Here is a 17,375-nt window from a genome sequence, read left to right as displayed (position 1 = left end):
TGAACGTTTTTGTCATTAGGCTTATAAAAATAAATAATGATTTTATGTTGAAACGAGTTTTAAATAAACAACTACGTAGATGAAAAAATACAATCTTGCCTTTTATCAAATCACATCATTTTTTTCAGATAATTTGCGAATTAAGTTATCCAAATAACGGCTACAAATAAGAAATCCCTACCACAGGTTATGAACATACCTGGGATAACTCGGGGCAAGTTAGCTAGGGATTTGATACCGATAAAAAATATGTCGATATAATTAAATTCATACATGTGCTCATTGAACATTCTCGATTACTATAAAAAGGTTTAGCAGTTTAAAGTGGATATTTTCATCTAGACGGCAATCATTAATACTGACGAAGATGGAAAAAATACTGATTGTATATTGTTGAGGCCTAGGCTCCTTTCTAGGTAGTGCAGGGATGCCTAAGAGGATCTTCAATGAAGACTTGTTATTTTAACTGGTTTACAAAGTTTTATTTGCAAAATTAAATTAATACAATACAAGTAAGAGTTTGTCGTTCAACGTATTTTGGAAGATTGCCGTTGGTTGCTGTCGGCGGACGTTATATACGTATCCGATCGTTGCCGATTTTCGAATTTCGGACGCAATCGGCCGTCCATGACGTCACCCAAGATGCGTTCCGAACAATATTATGAAAACTATTTTGAAATAAACATATACCTAGTGATGGGTAGGACATCAATTTAAAATGAGTTTGTATGAGTACCTCATTTTCAAAAATGAGGTGTTACAATGTCTTACTTCAAATGAGGTGAGGTACTGGCATATTTTCAGTATCGGCTACTATATTCTCTGAATTTCTCTGAACTCCATCGGCAAACAAAAACTAGATACAATGGATTTATTTTTATAGTCAAACGCAACTTGTCAGTCAGTAAGAACCAGGAAAGTTATACTCATCCTATTCTTTTGGGTGTATATGATGAATTTCTCTATGTTTGGTATGAGACAGTCCTGGGCCAAACCATATAATATAATTATACTCCTAACATCCTTTACACATAAAAATGTTTAATTTGAATGCAATTCTCGAGATGAAGAAAAGAACTTGAACAACAGAAGACAGATAAAGTTAAGAAATAAGAATCTAACCAAGGACCTAGCCCCCACATCCTACATAGAAACTTTGATGCTTTTATGAAACTGGTTCTAATTTAGCTGTAAATTATTTTTATTGTTTGTTCAATTTTAATCCTTGCTACTTGATATTATTTACAGTTTAATAATAATATATTTCAATTAGAATAGTAACCTTAAAACTGTAAGACTGTTTTTTAACAAACTAAGGAGAACAAATTCCATATTTTCTTCTAATTAGATATCACTATATATAAAAATAACTAACTTACCACTTCAGATGATTTAACAGCAAAGTGATGTAAATAAAAGCACACTAACATTCGCGCCGCCGGTAACGCAGGCGGCAATATTTTTCACTACATTTTTGCATGCAAAAGACACCAAGGTAGAGCCACGGGTATATTTAAACGTGTAAACAATGTCCCTGTTTAGATATTTCGGTATATATATTAGTATTACCACTATAAGACAAAACTAAATTATCTGAACATCACGATGAACTCGTTGCAAACTTTTGTTATTTGTTCCGTCACTGTGAGCTCAGTCAGCTGTCAGAGGGCCTACCGCGAACCACGTTCGACGTATTGCCTCTCTGTCGCACTTGTAAATTCGTACGTAAGTGTGACAGGGAGGCAACACGTCGAACGTGGTTACCGGTAGGCCCTCAGCTCACAGCCGCCTATGATTTACGTTTCGTTTCGCACTATTTCCTGTGAATTCAGTTTTACTTTTATCATGATGAGATTGTTGAGTGAAGAAATAGAATAATTAGGTCTATAAATAAACATGCCAATTAATAATCACTATATTTTTGAATTACAGGCAGGCACTAACGCAAAAACGACAATCGAAATTGCTTTATCTGCCTCTATTATATTAATATATTAACTCGATAGTGTGCGGAAGCGATATAGAGGCATATATGCCTCTCTATCGCTCTTGCATATTCGAGCTGTAGAATAGAGGTTAACGAAAAAACGCGATAAACAGGGTTTTTATTTCGAAGTTGTTTACGAAGAACGGTAACAAAATGTAAAAGTAACAATAACAAGTTCAAATCATTACGTAAAGTACATGTTTATTACACTTAAGTAAATTATACTTACTATTTAATGACTACACTAATGTAAATGATTACATTTTGTATACACCAGCACCACATTATGGACCGTATTATATTTCAATAATTTAAATAATATTTTGGTCGGTATTAATCCTTTACTGTTTTTAAGCATGCTTCGTAAATGCTCACATGCTCAGTCAGAGGACCTACCGCGAACCACGTTCGACGTGTTGCCGCCCTGTCACACTTACCTACGAATTTACAAGTGCGACAGAGAAGCAACACGCCGAACTACGTTCTAATGACTTACATTTCTCGCGCCATTCGGCCATTTTGACAAGTAAGTCAGGATCAAAAAGGCGTAAGATCTATGAAAGCTTGCAGCGCTTACGCTTGTTATCTTTCGAGTTTAATTTTTAACGTATTTTCGTGGTGACGCGAGGCGATATTGAAGTACGGCGCGTGTCTGTCTCACTCCCTCTTTGGGTATTTCTAATTCATTGTTTCATTTTGAAAGAATTTTTGAGGTACACCTCAAACACGTTCATGTCTCATGTCACAAAGAGGCAGTGAGTGGTACAAACTCAACGCATTTCTCGGTGGACCTTTTGTCGTTGCAATAAGGTTTGTAGTTCGGCAGTTGACAGTGTGGGCCATTACTCGTTTCTTCATTTGAGACATTTTGAGTTTTGAATGTCAGCGAGCATGCGAGGACCTAGCGCCTCGTGCCACTCTTTTGCAAGTTGTGAAGAGTGTATGAGTATTTGAGGTTCGCGAGTGAATTTGAAAGGATAAGAGTTTTTTGAAATTTGAAGTGTGTGAATGATTTGTGTGGCAAGAGGTGTTTGTGATGCGCGCGAGTAAATGAGTAAAATGAATAGAGGAGTGAAGTAAGACATTTTTGCGGTATGAAGTACTGCGACAAATTAACAAAATGAGTGGTACAAATGAGGTGCCTCACGAGTGAGCGACTCAACACTACATATACCTACACGTTTTAATTTGTTTATTTTTTATTTAAAAATGAGGAAAAAATAAGTAATACTTATTTATTTATGTCGAAAAACATTTAGATGTTAAAAGTAATGTCGATATATTTTTTTCTCGATAATATATTTTGCTACATCACTTTCGTATAGATGCCCCAAGTTATCCCAGGTATTGTTATGAACCCTGGCAGGGTTGACACACTCTTTATCGGGGGGCACGGCAGTGCCCCCGCCAAGTCGAGCGCGAAGCAAACACTGCCGTACCACCCTTTACTGGAACCATTTCGCCGCATTTTCAGGCCCCTATTTGAGAACCTCTGGATAAGACCAGAACGCAGAAATTTTGGTCATCCAGTAAGCTATAATCACATACTTAAAATCCAAAATTTCAAGTCTATAGGTCATTTAGTTCCGAAGTTAAGCGAAAGCAAAGTTTCGCATTTATGAAACTCACTCATGATCATCAGAATAGAACTAGTACTTCCCATAAACTCAGAGAGCTGAAATTTGGTACAGAGTTAGGGTTTAATGGCCACATAAAGGAAAAACCTAAAAATATTGCAATATCAGTAACGTTTTAAAGATCTAAGAACTGCATAAGTAAGTTTGTAATCCCATATAAATATATGATATTACAAAGTTACTGTTGCAGTTCCTACAAATATTAGGTAAAGGTACGCTACGATGTACGATGTGAGTATGAATGATGATATGTTTAGTTATGATATGTGTATACATAGTATGGGTATGAGTACCCGAAAAGAAGGACTGCCTACAAAAAGAGATGAGATCCCATCAAAAACATTACATGTAAAAAGGTGCAAGTCTCGCAACGCTTTTACTACAAAAAAGTTTTGAGATGTAATGTGAAACCAAGTCGGTTATTTTAATCAGCGCCAGGGGGTGTTAAAACCGTATCAATAAGATATCTTTAATTTGTAATACGTATAATGACTTGGCCATCGCACGGCTGCATAATGACAAAAGGATCATCGTCACCTATTAAAAATAATTCTAATTGAACATAACGCTAGCGCTAATTGCAGTTTGAGCATTACACATATTTACGAGTACGGTACGAGTAAAGCATTATGTGCGATTGCCAAGTCATTATATGATGATTAGTGACAGATTACTGATTATTATTTAATTATTAGATTTAATGAATGGGCAATACGAAAAACTGTTGCTACTGTACAAGAATCAGAACCGGAAAAAAAGAAAAGAAAGATTTGTAATAATAAAAAAACTACTCCTAAAAAGAAAAAAATGTGTTAAATAAGAAAATCTAATAAAATAAATCAATATGCCCACGTTTCTACAAAAAGAAGTGAAATCCCACCAAAAACATTCTGTAAAAAACTAGCCAAGTCTCGATGGAGCTGCTTGTTTATCTCTAAAAAGTAATGAAATCTAGACAAAGTCGTGCCAAGTCTAAGGTTCCTTACTGCGATTTCTTTATTATTATAGTTAATGTTGTGTGACTTGGCCGTTGAAGGGTACACAAGGGTACAAAACCAGGTGCTCCATGACACCATTGCACCAATCTGCCATTGCACCAAAAAGAAGTGTTTGTTTCAGGCTCGCCCATACATAAGTATTATTGAAATACGCAGCTTTATCAAGCCTACAATTGACTGGTTATTGAATCAACGTTTTCCAAGTGGCAATTTTCCATCGTCAATGGGTAGCGGTTCTGGCGACAGATTGGTGCAATGGTGTCATGGAGCACCTGGTTTTGTACCCTTGTGTACCCTTCAACGGCCAAGTCACACAACATTAACTATAATAATAAAGAAATCGCAGTAAGGAACCTTAGACTTGGCACGACTTTGTCTAGATTTCATTACTTTTTAGAGATAAACAAGCAGCTCCATCGAGACTTGGCTAGTTTTTTACAGAATGTTTTTGGTGGGATTTCATTTACGCGAGCGGAGCTGCGGGCCCGTCTAGTATATAATAAAGTATATATTTTTTTAAAGCTAGATAAGTGTCCTATAAGGTACTATTTTATGTTTTGCACAAAATTTAGGATTTTCAAAGATAGTGACAGTTGAATAAAAAAAATTGCAATCCGGTTTTGATATGTTCACAATATTTTCCTTTATTTCTATTAAACTATACATTCAATGTCTCAAAAATGAATTTAACTGCCCCCCCCCCTGTCTACCTGCCAGGGGCTGGCGTTTGGCTACCGGGCTGTATTAGCTAAGCTAGCTAGTGAATTCATCCGATACCAAAATTTGCACCCTATGACACTACTTCCGTAGCTAGAATTGAAAATAAGACTTAAAAACCCTGACAAAATTGTACAGCGTCGACCATCAACGTCAATAGATTATCACTTACTGAGCGCGAAAAGGTTAAGGAGATGATTGCAGATCTCAAAAGCAATGGAATAATTCGTGAAAGTTCTTCACCTTTTAGCAGTCCAATTTTGATAGTTACGAAAAAGGATGGTTCTGATCGCCTTTGTGTTGATTTCCGTGAACTAAATGCTAACACTTTAAGAGACCACTTTCCATTGCCTTTGATTGCTGATCAGATAGATAAGTTAGGAAAGGCGCGTTACTTTACACGTCTTGACATGACCGCCGGATTTCATCAGATTCCTATTGCCGAAGACTCGATCGAAAAGACATTTTTTGTGACCCCTGCTCCTCTAGCACAACTGGCCGCGACAGGCGCGAGAAGTGACAGATCGGCGCGACTTGGCGGCTTGTCGCGTGTTGGTAGCACAACTCACGCGCGAGAGCCGCGACAAACTCGCGATCAGGTGTCACTGTCAGAAAATGACAACGATCGCGACTTTGAACTAAAATCCGTAGCACAGCTGCCTATTTTGAGACAAAATATTCTCTCGTATTTATGTTAATCCGCGAGTCGAAGTCTACGCGACTTTATAACGCGACTCGCTCTCGCGGGTGGGTTGCTTGTACTTTTGTAACTAAACTCGTGATAATTATAGCTTAAAAACAAGTTTCATATATTTTGGGATAAGGAAGTATGGAACAATCGCTAAATGCGCTTTACGCACTCTTATATCGATTATGCACGGTGATACCTACAAGTACCACAACACACCCATCATGTTTACAACTTTAATTTCTAACAGCTAGCTTGTAGGTACTCAATTAAGTAAATAGGTACATATGTAGGATTTTTAAATTTCAATTCAGGTTCGTAAGTTTGTAAAAGTAATCCTAAGACTTCCTTACACAAAACTTTCATCAACCTAACAACGGAGCCCGCTTGCTTATATAAACGAAGCCGATGAGGTGGGTATGTACTAATACGAGTATTCACAACGAACTATCCAACTTATTATTATTATTATGATCTTCAAGATTTCTCTTTCTCAGCCTAAGCTGGTAATTAATATTATCTACGGGCCGGAGCCAAGTAGATGATATGTGCAATTAGGTTTGACTATTTTTTTCATCCTCTTGCAGAAACTTCCGTACGATTCTGCAAGTATTAAGTATAGCTGCTTTCTGTAACTGTATATAAGTATTTGGTTTCAGGTCAATAAGTTTCAGACTGTGGTGGAGGTATTTAGGGATTACACCAGTGGTTGACAAAACTATGGGGACAATGTAAACTTTTTCCTGATTCCAGATCCTGGTAACTTCATCTTTAAGGTCAGTATATTTTTGTACTTTTTCAGTAATAGTTTTATGTAGGTTGTGGGTGTTGGGGACAGCGATATCTATTAGGTAAGTGATTTTATGTATTTTGTCAGTCAAGGTTATATCCGGTCGGTTATAGTGAGTCGTTCTGTCGGTGAGTATGGCGCGGTCAAAGTACATTTTGTGGGTTTCATTTTCTAGAATTGAGCTAGGGCTATATTTGTAGTAGGGTGTGTTACTGTGTGGTATAAGATTGTGTTTATGAGCCAGTTTTTGATGTACGATATTTGCTACCTGGTTGTGTCGATGGGTGTAGTCGGTTTGTGTAAGATTAGGGCATGCTCCGGTGATATGCTGAATTGTTTCTGGATGGCGGTGGCACTTTCGACATCTATCATCAGAGAGTTGAGGGTCTTTTATTATAAATTTTCTGTAATTTCTTGTGTTTATGATTTGATCTTGGATGGCAATAATGAAACCCTCTGTTTCAGGGAATAAATATCCGAGTTTTAAAAATTTATTTGAAGCTACAGAATCTACGTGTGATTGTGCTAGGTCCTGGGGGTGTCTACCGTGTAAAACTTTTTTCTTCCACTGTTCTAATCTTAGGGCCTCGTAGTTTATATCAGTAGTCGGTGTTTCCCTCTCCATTAAATTCAAAGGGGTGTAGTTTGCGTCACTGCATACTACTGCTTTATGCATGTCGCTGCTGTTGGCTTTATGGGAAAAAAATGTTTTTAGGTTACTTACTTGTTTTGCCCATAATGCGTTTATGTCTATTAATCCTCGGCCTCCACTTTCTCTTTTCAGACACATTCTTTCTATTGCAGATTTGGGATGGTGGTTATTATGTTTTGTAAATATTCTTCTTGTGGTAATTTCAATTTGTCGGATGTTGGTCTTGGTCCATTTAATAATTCCAAATGAGAAAACCAGAATTGGAACTGCATAACTGTTTATTGCTTTTATGAGGTGCTTTGCTGTGAGTTGGCTTCTGCATATGGTATTGACTCTTTTCTTGTATTCTTCTGTAAGCGTTTTCTTTATTTTGAAGTGATCAATGCCTTTCGATTGCTGGTATCCTAAATATTTGTATAAATCAGATGGTTCCATTGCAGTTATTGTATCAGTGTTATCTATTGCGTAATCACCTGGTCGGATCTTACCTTTAATGATGTGTATAGTTTTACATTTATCTAGACCGAATTGCATTCTAATATCCTTACTAAATTGTGCTGTTGTATCTATTAATAATTTCATTTCTTTATCAGTTTCTGAGTACAATTTTATATCGTCCATGTAGATTAAGTGTGATATGTTTGTTTCATTATTGTTATGTTTCAGGATATATCCGGCTCGTTGGCTACGCAGTAGATGAGAGATCGGGTTGAGTGCAAGACAGAACCATAAGGGACTCAAGGAGTCACCTTGATAAATACCTTTGTTAATGTTGATTTCTCTAGTTTTAATCCGGTCAAGATGTAGAGTAGTCTTCCACAATTGCATGATGTTTTTAAGAAAATGTATCAAAACTGGATCTATTTTATATATGTGTAGTATACGTATAAGCCAAGAATGAGGTATGCTATCGAACGCTTTTTGGTAATCAATGTATGTACAATGTAAGTTTCTTTTATTACTTGAGGCATGTTTATGTATTAATGAATCTATAATTAACTGCTCCTTGCATCCCATGTGGTTCCGTCTGCACCCTTTTTGTTCTTCAGCTATTATGTCATTTTGTTCTATATGTTTGGTAATTTTTCGGGTTATTGCGGATGTGAGGATCTTATAAATGGTGGGAAGGCAGGTAATCGGTCTATATTGCGATGGTTGTGCTGTGTACTTACCTTTTGGTAGCATGTAAGTGGTGCCTTTTGCGATAAATTCTGGAATTATCTGCTGACCTTGAATAATTTCGGTAATGTTTTTAGCTATTGCCTTATGGAGGACGTGCAATTTTTTGTACCAGAAATTATGGATTCTATCTATACCTGGGGATTTCCAATTGTGTAATCTGCTCGTGATGGTTTTTATGTCTGACTCGGATATTGCTTCAAATTTCATTTCATCTATTGCTTCCCATCTTCTTTCTTCTTCTTCTATCCAGGTTGCTTCTTCATTGTGATGGACTTCAGTCTCCCAGATACCGGCCCAAAACTGTTCTAGCTCACTTACCTCGGGTATTTCAGGTTCATTTGTCGTTGTATCATCTGTCGGGTTGTTGAGCTGTCTGTAAAATATTTTTTCATTGGTACTGAATAATTTATTATCCTTCTTTCTTTTGAGTGCTTTGTTATACCTTTTTAATCTATGAGCTTTGAGTGATAACTTCTGTTTCAGAGTGTCCATATATTCTTCAGGTTTCCTATTGTTGTTTTCGTGACTGCTGTGAACTCTACAATTTTTAAATATTTCATTTACCCGATCTACGACTTTCCTTGACCTATTGTTATTAATATATTGTGTTAACTTACCTATATCTGATCGCAACTGAGCTATGTCTTTTTCTAATCTTATACACCATGCGGGTTTTCTTACGTTTCTACGACGTGCTTGGTCACATTCTTCTATTTTAAATCCTAGTTCCTGTGATATTACCAAAGCACTGCAATAGACTAGTGTATGAATATCAATAAGTTGCGTTTCTGGTGAAATAAACTCATGTAGTATTTTTTGGTTAAATAGTGCTACTAGTTGTATAAGATGTGCGTTATATTTGAGTTTCGGCAATTTAGGTCTTAGTATAGGGTCGGTACCGGTATATTGGCTTAACATAGTTTTAAGGTTTTCGTAAAGTCTCTGTCCTACAGAATCAGATAAAGGTGGCATTACTTCATCTTCAGTTTGCATGTTTGTGGTCTCTGTTGGTAAATATGCGTCCGGAATAGTTTCTGTCAGATTCTGGGTAATCGTACTGGTTGGTGTCGTGGATATCTCTAGACTAAACATGAAATCTGTACTAGAATTAAGTTGTGGGGATAGTTGGGATGGTGATATAATTTCGTGCTCTAATTCTAATCTAATTTCCTCTCTTATTCGTGTCAATTCATCATCAGAAATCATTTTGTTGCGTATAATAGTTCGTCGTTGGTCTGAAACTCTTTGTTCCGAAACATTTACTCCCGGATATTGTTGCATAAATTTATCGTGTAAAAGTTTTCGATATACTGTGAAATCTGTTTCTAATTTAGTAACTTTATAGTATGTACGCATGATAAATAGGTTCACATCATTACTCCATCTCATGCGTACTCGTGGTTTACCAGCCTTGGTGGACGCAGGTTGAAAAGCATTTGCTTCCTGCGTAGCACACAAGGTTAGTGTTGCTGAGCTTGGTCGTGATTTATTAGTTAACTCCACAATTGATGGAGTTACTGTCCTACTTCTCAATTCTCGGCAATTCCGGGAAGTATCTACAACAGTCTGAGACTGGGTAGATAATTGTGTACGAGCAATTTTTCTACGCGTTTTTACTCTTTCTGGCGAACTCTCCGAATCAGAGTAATTCAAGTACGACGCAGGTGACGACGGGATTGACGAGAACAAGGAAGCTGGCGACGAAGGACATGGAGAAAACGACGTAGTAATTGTAGATGCAGGGATCAAGTTGTCTTCGGCTGTAGTCAATTGTTCGATGGGAGCCCGCCTGCTCAGCTCCGCATCGCCGCTGGTTCGCATGCTGTGGCACCCAGCAGCGGCTCCAGGTGCGCCCCGACGATCGCCCTCGGGAAGCGGCCCTTCTGCGGCTGTAACAGATTCTTCGATGGGAGCCCGCCTGCTCAACTCCGCATCGCCGTTGGATCGCATGCTGTAGCATCCAGCAACGGCTCCAGATGCGCCCCGACGATTACCCTCGGGTAGCGGCCCCGGTCGCAAACTTCTTGAACGTAACTGCATATTATCCTAAGAGGGAAGGAAAAAAGAAGAAGAGATAGGAAAGATTGGGATCTTAGTTAAGGAAGGGTAAAGCCTAGATGTTATTGGCAGGTATTTTTGTATCTCCCATATTGGGGTGTGGTCTAGATGGTTCGACCTTGATATTCGTAGTATCACCGACCCGTAAGCCCCCCCACCACGGCAAGGTTGATCCCTAGGGGGGTTATTATTATTTTTGTATCTCCTTTTGGATATCACGGGCCTATAATCCCGGTTTTTTTTATAGGCTTGCGTGGGGACACAGATCCAACACGTAGAGGCCCCTTGGAGAGCTTTAATGTCATGTAGAACGCCTGCTGGAACCCGTTCACAGGCGCAACAATAGACACCCATGAACCGGTCGCAGCAGGCATTGGGACTATTGTAGCAAAAGTGAATAGTATACCGGTCTATGGATTGAAGTTTGGGTGGACAATGAGACTGGGCTATTGTAAAGAGTTCGGACACCTGCCATAACAATGCTAACACACGTTATCGAGGCAGGTGGTGACTTGCCGCCGACTAGATGGGCCCCTGAAACTGCCGTCGCGAAGACGACCAGGAGCAACATCGGTGTGAGCGGCTCAGGGGTGTCGAGAGGTGTGCGCCGCTTTCTACCCAGTGGCTGTTAACAGCCACTGTGCCAACTCGCGTCTTATGCATCTTTCACTTCCACCCCTGGAGCATATAGCTCTAACGACTCCTCTCTGGACGGCCAATGAAGGCAAGCCAGAGCTGAGAGTCCTGCGGGTCCCCTTGGGGTCCACTCCGACCGATGAAGACACGCCGGAGACGGAGACCCTGACCGACTCTCGGGAGCACTCGGGTCCGTGGGGTCGTTACTCCCCAACAGCTCGCCACAAGCTGCCCTTATTATTATTATTATTAATTCTTTATTTCAGATAAATTTTATCCATACAATTGTTAGTTTGGCTTATGACTACGTTATTTACTTACTACTACTACATTAAATAACTATTTAATAATTATTAGGTCAACCCAAAATTTCAGGAAGGTACAATCCACCCTCTCTGCTATGACCTTAAGTATACTGTTGTGACTGCCCCGCACCCGACACAACAGAGACGCTATTCGTTTACGCCGGATGGCATAGAAGTCATCAGTTCGTTCCGCGGCGAACATCCCTGAAGCGCTGCAGTAACGGGGCAGTCCCAACAGCATCCTGAAGGCGTCGTTGTATTGGATTCGGAGGGCGTTGTATGCCTTTTGAGTATAGTTGACCCATAGACTGCTCGTGTAAAATACTTGACAGTACGCCTTGAAAAGGGTAATTTTGACTTGTTTCGAACAGCGAGCAAATCTACGGGCCAACATGTTACTCCGCACCGCCAGCGCCCTCCTTTCCCTTTCAATGTCGAGGTCATCTTTCAAATTTTCACACAGGATGTGTCCCAAGTATTTAAATTGTGTAACTCTTTCCAGTGATTTACCATTCAGTTGTATTTTGTGGTACACATTGGGATTCATCCTGTGTGACCTGAAAACCATGTATTTATTAAGTAAGCCATAGTCTTAGTAGTAATATTTAGGATCACCAATTTCAAAAATCTCTTACTATTTAGGTACCGTTAGGAACCTTCTTCGACTTCAGTAAAACATACCTACATGTGGCCTGTGCCCGCTGCACTGCATCGTACTGTAACAGAATGATGTAATACGTGGCTGTAACAGGATCAAGTTCAGCTCAAAATCATGCTTTGTATGAAATATTATCAGTCATCACCCACTAAACCATTCCGTCCCCTGCCAATACCATACCGTGACGTGGCTGGACCGAGCCGACCAACAATATTTTGCAGGAGTCGTTACGCTCATCTCATAGTCTGCGTAGCATAGGTATGGTTATCATATGGTCTATCATATTGAAACTCCTCTAGATCATACCCGTGTTCTAGATGTTTCACTTCATGTTTGACAGGGCCTGATACGATCATGCTATGATACATTGCTGTCAGCATTAGGTATACAGGGTGTAATCGTTAAGTGTGGCCAGGCGATAATTGCGTAAATATAACAGATATCAGAAAACTTCCAATTGATATCAAAAGTGCGTTACCCAATGAGTAAAATTACATTAATAACTTTTTTTAAATAAGAGCAGAAATATCCCAAAAATTTACTTCAAACCCTCCCATACATTTAGTACGACGACTCACCCCTCAAAGAACGTCGGTTTCGTTTGAGATAAAACTGCTTGAAATTCATTATTTGTGATAATAAACTGTAATAAAATACCGTTTATGAAATAATTACTATGACTACAAATAATGAATCTCGAGCAGTTTTATCTCTTAACTACGAAACCGACGTTCTTTGAGGGGTGAGTCGTCGTACTAAATGTATGGGAGGGTTTGAAGTTAATGTTTGGGATATTTCTGCTTTTATTTAAAAAAAGTTATAAATGTAATTTTACTCATTGGGTAACGCACTTTCGATATCAATTTGAAGATTTCTGATATCTGTTATATTTACGGAATTATCGCCTGGCCACACTTAACGATTACGTCCTGTATAGTGGACCTTGGGGAGCTAATCATGGCTTCTAGGAGTTCTAGGTACCTACCTACTTTATTTTTGATTCTTTTCAGGTAAAAAAAACAGGAGTGAAAAAAAAAACAATATTTAAATTAATAGTATATTGCTTTGCCTTATACATATATTCTTGCAATATTCGACTTCTTATTATTGAACCTAATATATATCAACATCTAGAACCACAATAGAGAGATTGATATAATCTTCTTTATTACCCTTGAAAAGTATTTTCTTTCTTCCTTTTTCTTCGACATGCGGCGTAGGACAATTAAATATCACCCTGGAAAGAAAATTGGTTTGTAAACAAAACAATAAAATATGGTCGTGACTTCATCGAGGCCTATGAAATAAGCTTTTCATATCAATTTGTCAAATCATAAACAGTTACACAGTACACACACATGCCATCCATTATAGGCACAAGAAAAACTATATGAAACTTATTTGAGAGTTACTGAGGCAGCTTAGTGTACGCCATAACCATTAGGGTTATTATTAATAGTTCACTTCTTCGGTGGTGTTCTTAAAGCTAAAGCGCTTCTCACATCTTAGTTAATTTAGAAAAGGGGACCTCTCCGCGTTGGAAACCTACAAGCTTGCCTAGTGTTTCTTTTCCTGACTCTCCACTTCGGGTCCCGTTGTCACGTTCCTGTTAACAATATTTTCCTTTGGGTGCTGGGATATCAATCGTGTCTAGGATAATGCTGGACTTATTCTGAAAAAAAACCACATTTTACAACAGGAATATGAGAACAAAACCAATAATAGCAATATTTTCCATTAATTATAGTTATTACTTACAAAAATATTTTATTTAAAAGGTTTATTAAACAGAAATTAATAAACAATGTATATTTTAAGGAATATTATCAAAATTTTGTATATAAGGCTCTATTACTTAATTTTTTTTCATATTTTTTCCCGTAATTAAATGTTGACAAAATTTGAAAGTTCCTTGACTTTGACAGAAAAACTTAACCATCGACAAAAAACTAGATTTTTTACCACCAAAGAACGAATGAAATAGCGCAACCCTGTTTCCGATTCAGTGTTGTCACATGTAAATAGCATTTATGTTTAGACTTTGATTCCATCGGGGAACACTGATGAGTCGCGCCGCGACTTTGAGTTCTCTATACGTGGCTGTTGCAGTCGCGGGTACAAGTTGTGCTACGGAAATCGACAGATTTGACAGCTGCGGGAATGTCGACTCGAGTCGCGGTCTAAGTCGCAGCTGCAAGATGTGCTAGATAGTTGTTTGCTCAGAGCAAAAAAAGGTCAACCACGGCGTTGCATGAACAAGAGATTTCCTTTAGCAGGATTGGTCCTTAGGACCCAAGGATGGATTTAAGAAGTAGAGCCACCCAGATTTTTGATGCAGGTGGGGGGTGGGGGGGGGGGGGGGGAATTTAAGCGTCTGCGACGTTTGAGGTTAATAATTCTTTAAGTTTGGGTTCTAAGTCAAGTTTAGTATCATTTTCAACTAAATCAAAGATGTAGAAATAGATTTCATCGAAATCGGTTCAGCGTTTACTGATTTCCCATACAATCCTACTATACACCTTATCTTTCATTTTTAAGGTTCTTTCTTTGGAATAAAAACTATCCTATGTTCTTCCCTGGGACTAAAACGATCTCTATACCAAATTTTATCTAACTAAATCGGTTCAGCGGTTATTGAATCCCCATACAAATTTCCTCCTCCCTTTTCACACCCTTAAGGGATGATTATTGAGATTAAAAGTAGGTATGCTATGTTATTCCCTGGGACTCAAACTATCTCTGTACCAAATTTTAACTAAATAGGTTCTGCAGTTTAAGCGTGAAGAGGAATTTAAAAAAAAATATTTTTTTCATATTTTATGTGTTTTTACATCGGAATGGTGTCATTATGATATCAGAAATGAATTCGGCACCCCCGATTTATACGGAAACGATACCAAACTTGACCTAGTAGCTTAAATGATACAGCACCTCTAGCACATCTTGCATCCGTGACTTAGACCGCGACTCGAGTCGCCATTCCCGCGGCTGTCAAATCTGTCGATTTCCGTAGCATAACTTGTACCCGCGACTGCAACAGCCGCGTAGAGAACTCAAAGTCGCGGCGCGACTCGTCAGTGTTACCCGGCGAAATCAAAGTCTAAACAAATCGATATTTGCAAGTGGCAACACTGAATCGGAAACCAGGGATGCGCTAAATCATTCGTTCTTTGGTGGTAAAAAATCTGGTTTTTTGTCGATGGTTAAGTTTTTCCTGTCAAAGTCAAGGAACTTCCAAATTTTGTCAACATTTAATTACGGGAAAAATATGAAAAAAATGTAAGTAATAGAGCCTTATATACTTAATATTGATAATATTCCTTAAAATATATATTGTTTAAAAATTTATGTTTAATAAACCTTTTAAATAAAATATTTTTGTAAGTAACTATAATTAATGGAATTGCTATTATTGGTTTTGTTCTCATATTCCTATTGTAAATAGTGTTTTTTTTTTTCAGAATAAGTTCAGCATTATCCTAGACACGATTGATATCCCAGCACCCAAAGGAAAATATTGTTAACAGGAACGTGCCAACGGGACCCGAAGTGGAGAGTCAGGAAAAGAAACACACTAGGCAAGCTTGTAGGTTTCAAACATGGAGCTGTCCCCTTTTCTAAATTAACTAAGATCTGAGAAGCGCTTTAGCTTTAAGAACACCACCGAGGAAGTGAACTATTAATAATAACCCTAATGGTTATGGCATACCTATCTAAGCTGCCGCAGTAACTCTCAAATAAGTTTCATATAGTTTTTCTTGTGCCAATAATGGATTGGCATGTGTGTGTGTGTACTGTGTAACTGTTTATGATTTGACAAATTGATATGAAAAGCTTATTTCATAGTCCTCGATGAAGTCATGACCATATTTTATTGTTTTGTTTACAATACAAACCAATTTTTTTTCCAGGGTGATATTTAATTATCCTACGCCGCATGTCGAAGAAAAAGGAAGAGAGACAATACTTTTCAAGGGTAATAAAGAAGATTCTTACAATTTCTCTATTGTGGTTCTAGATGTTAATATATATTAGGTTTAATAATAAGTCGAATATTGCAAGAATATATAAGGCAAAGCAATATATTATTAATTTAAATATTGTTTTTTTTCTCTCCTGTATTTTTACCTGAAAAGAAACAAAAATAAAGTAGGTAGGTACCTAGAACTCCTAGAAGCCATGATTAGCTCCCCAAGGCCCACTTTATACCTAATGCTGACAACAACGTATCATAGCATGATCGTATCAGGCTCTGTCAAACATGAAGTGAAACATCTAGAACACGGGTATGATCTAGAGGAGTTTCAATATGATAACCGTACCTATGCTACGCAGACTATGACATGAGCGTAACGACTCCTTCAAATTATTGTTGGTCGGCTCGGTCCAGTCACGTCACGGTATGGTGTTGGCAGGGGATGGAATGGTTTAGTGGGTGATGACTGATAATATTTCATACAAAGCATGATTTTGAGCCGGACATGATCCTGTTATAGCCACGTATTACATCATTCTGTTACAGTACGATACTGCGGGCACAGGCCACATGTAGGTATGTTTTGTTGAAGTCGAGGAAGGTTCCAAACGGTACCTAAATAGTAAGAGATTGTTGAAATTAGACATCTAACCGTGATCCTAAATATTACTACTAAGACTAAGGCTTACTTAATAAGTTGGATAGTTTGTTTTGAACATTTGTACCTACCCACCTCATCGGCTACGTTTATGTATAAGCAAGCGGGCTCCGTTGTTAGGTTGATGAAAGTTTTGTGTAAGGAAGTCTTAGGATTACTTTTATAAACTTACGAACCTGAATTGAAATTTAAAAATCATACATATGTAGCTATTTACTTAATTGAGTACCTACATGCTAGCTGTTTGAAATTAAAGTTGTAAACATGATGGGTGTGTTGTGGTACTTGTAGGTATCACCGTGCATAATCATCGATAGAAGAGTGCGTAAAGCGCATGTAGTGACTGTTCCACACTTCCTTATTCCTTAGGGCAATAAGTAATTATACAAATTATATTATTACATAATATATGAAACTTGTTTTTAAGTTATAA

At 38.0% G+C, this 17,375-nt stretch overlaps 1 long non-coding RNA gene across 1 annotated transcript; it reads left to right on the top strand.

Annotated features, from left to right (window-relative positions):
- The first annotated feature begins 15,291 nt into the window (after positions 1–15,291).
- LOC134678963 (uncharacterized) lies at positions 15,292–16,999 on the top strand. The gene is made up of 3 exons (XR_010100270.1): positions 15,292–15,587; positions 15,770–15,894; positions 16,220–16,999. It is a non-coding gene; the product is annotated as an uncharacterized LOC134678963 (long non-coding RNA).
- The last annotated feature ends 376 nt before the right edge of the window (positions 17,000–17,375 follow it).

This window comes from Cydia fagiglandana, chromosome Z, assembly GCF_963556715.1.
Source record: "Cydia fagiglandana chromosome Z, ilCydFagi1.1, whole genome shotgun sequence".
Taxonomy (NCBI): Eukaryota; Metazoa; Arthropoda; class Insecta; order Lepidoptera; family Tortricidae; genus Cydia; species Cydia fagiglandana.
Note: the sequence above shows the minus strand (reverse complement) of the source record. Positions and strands in the feature narration are given on the sequence as shown.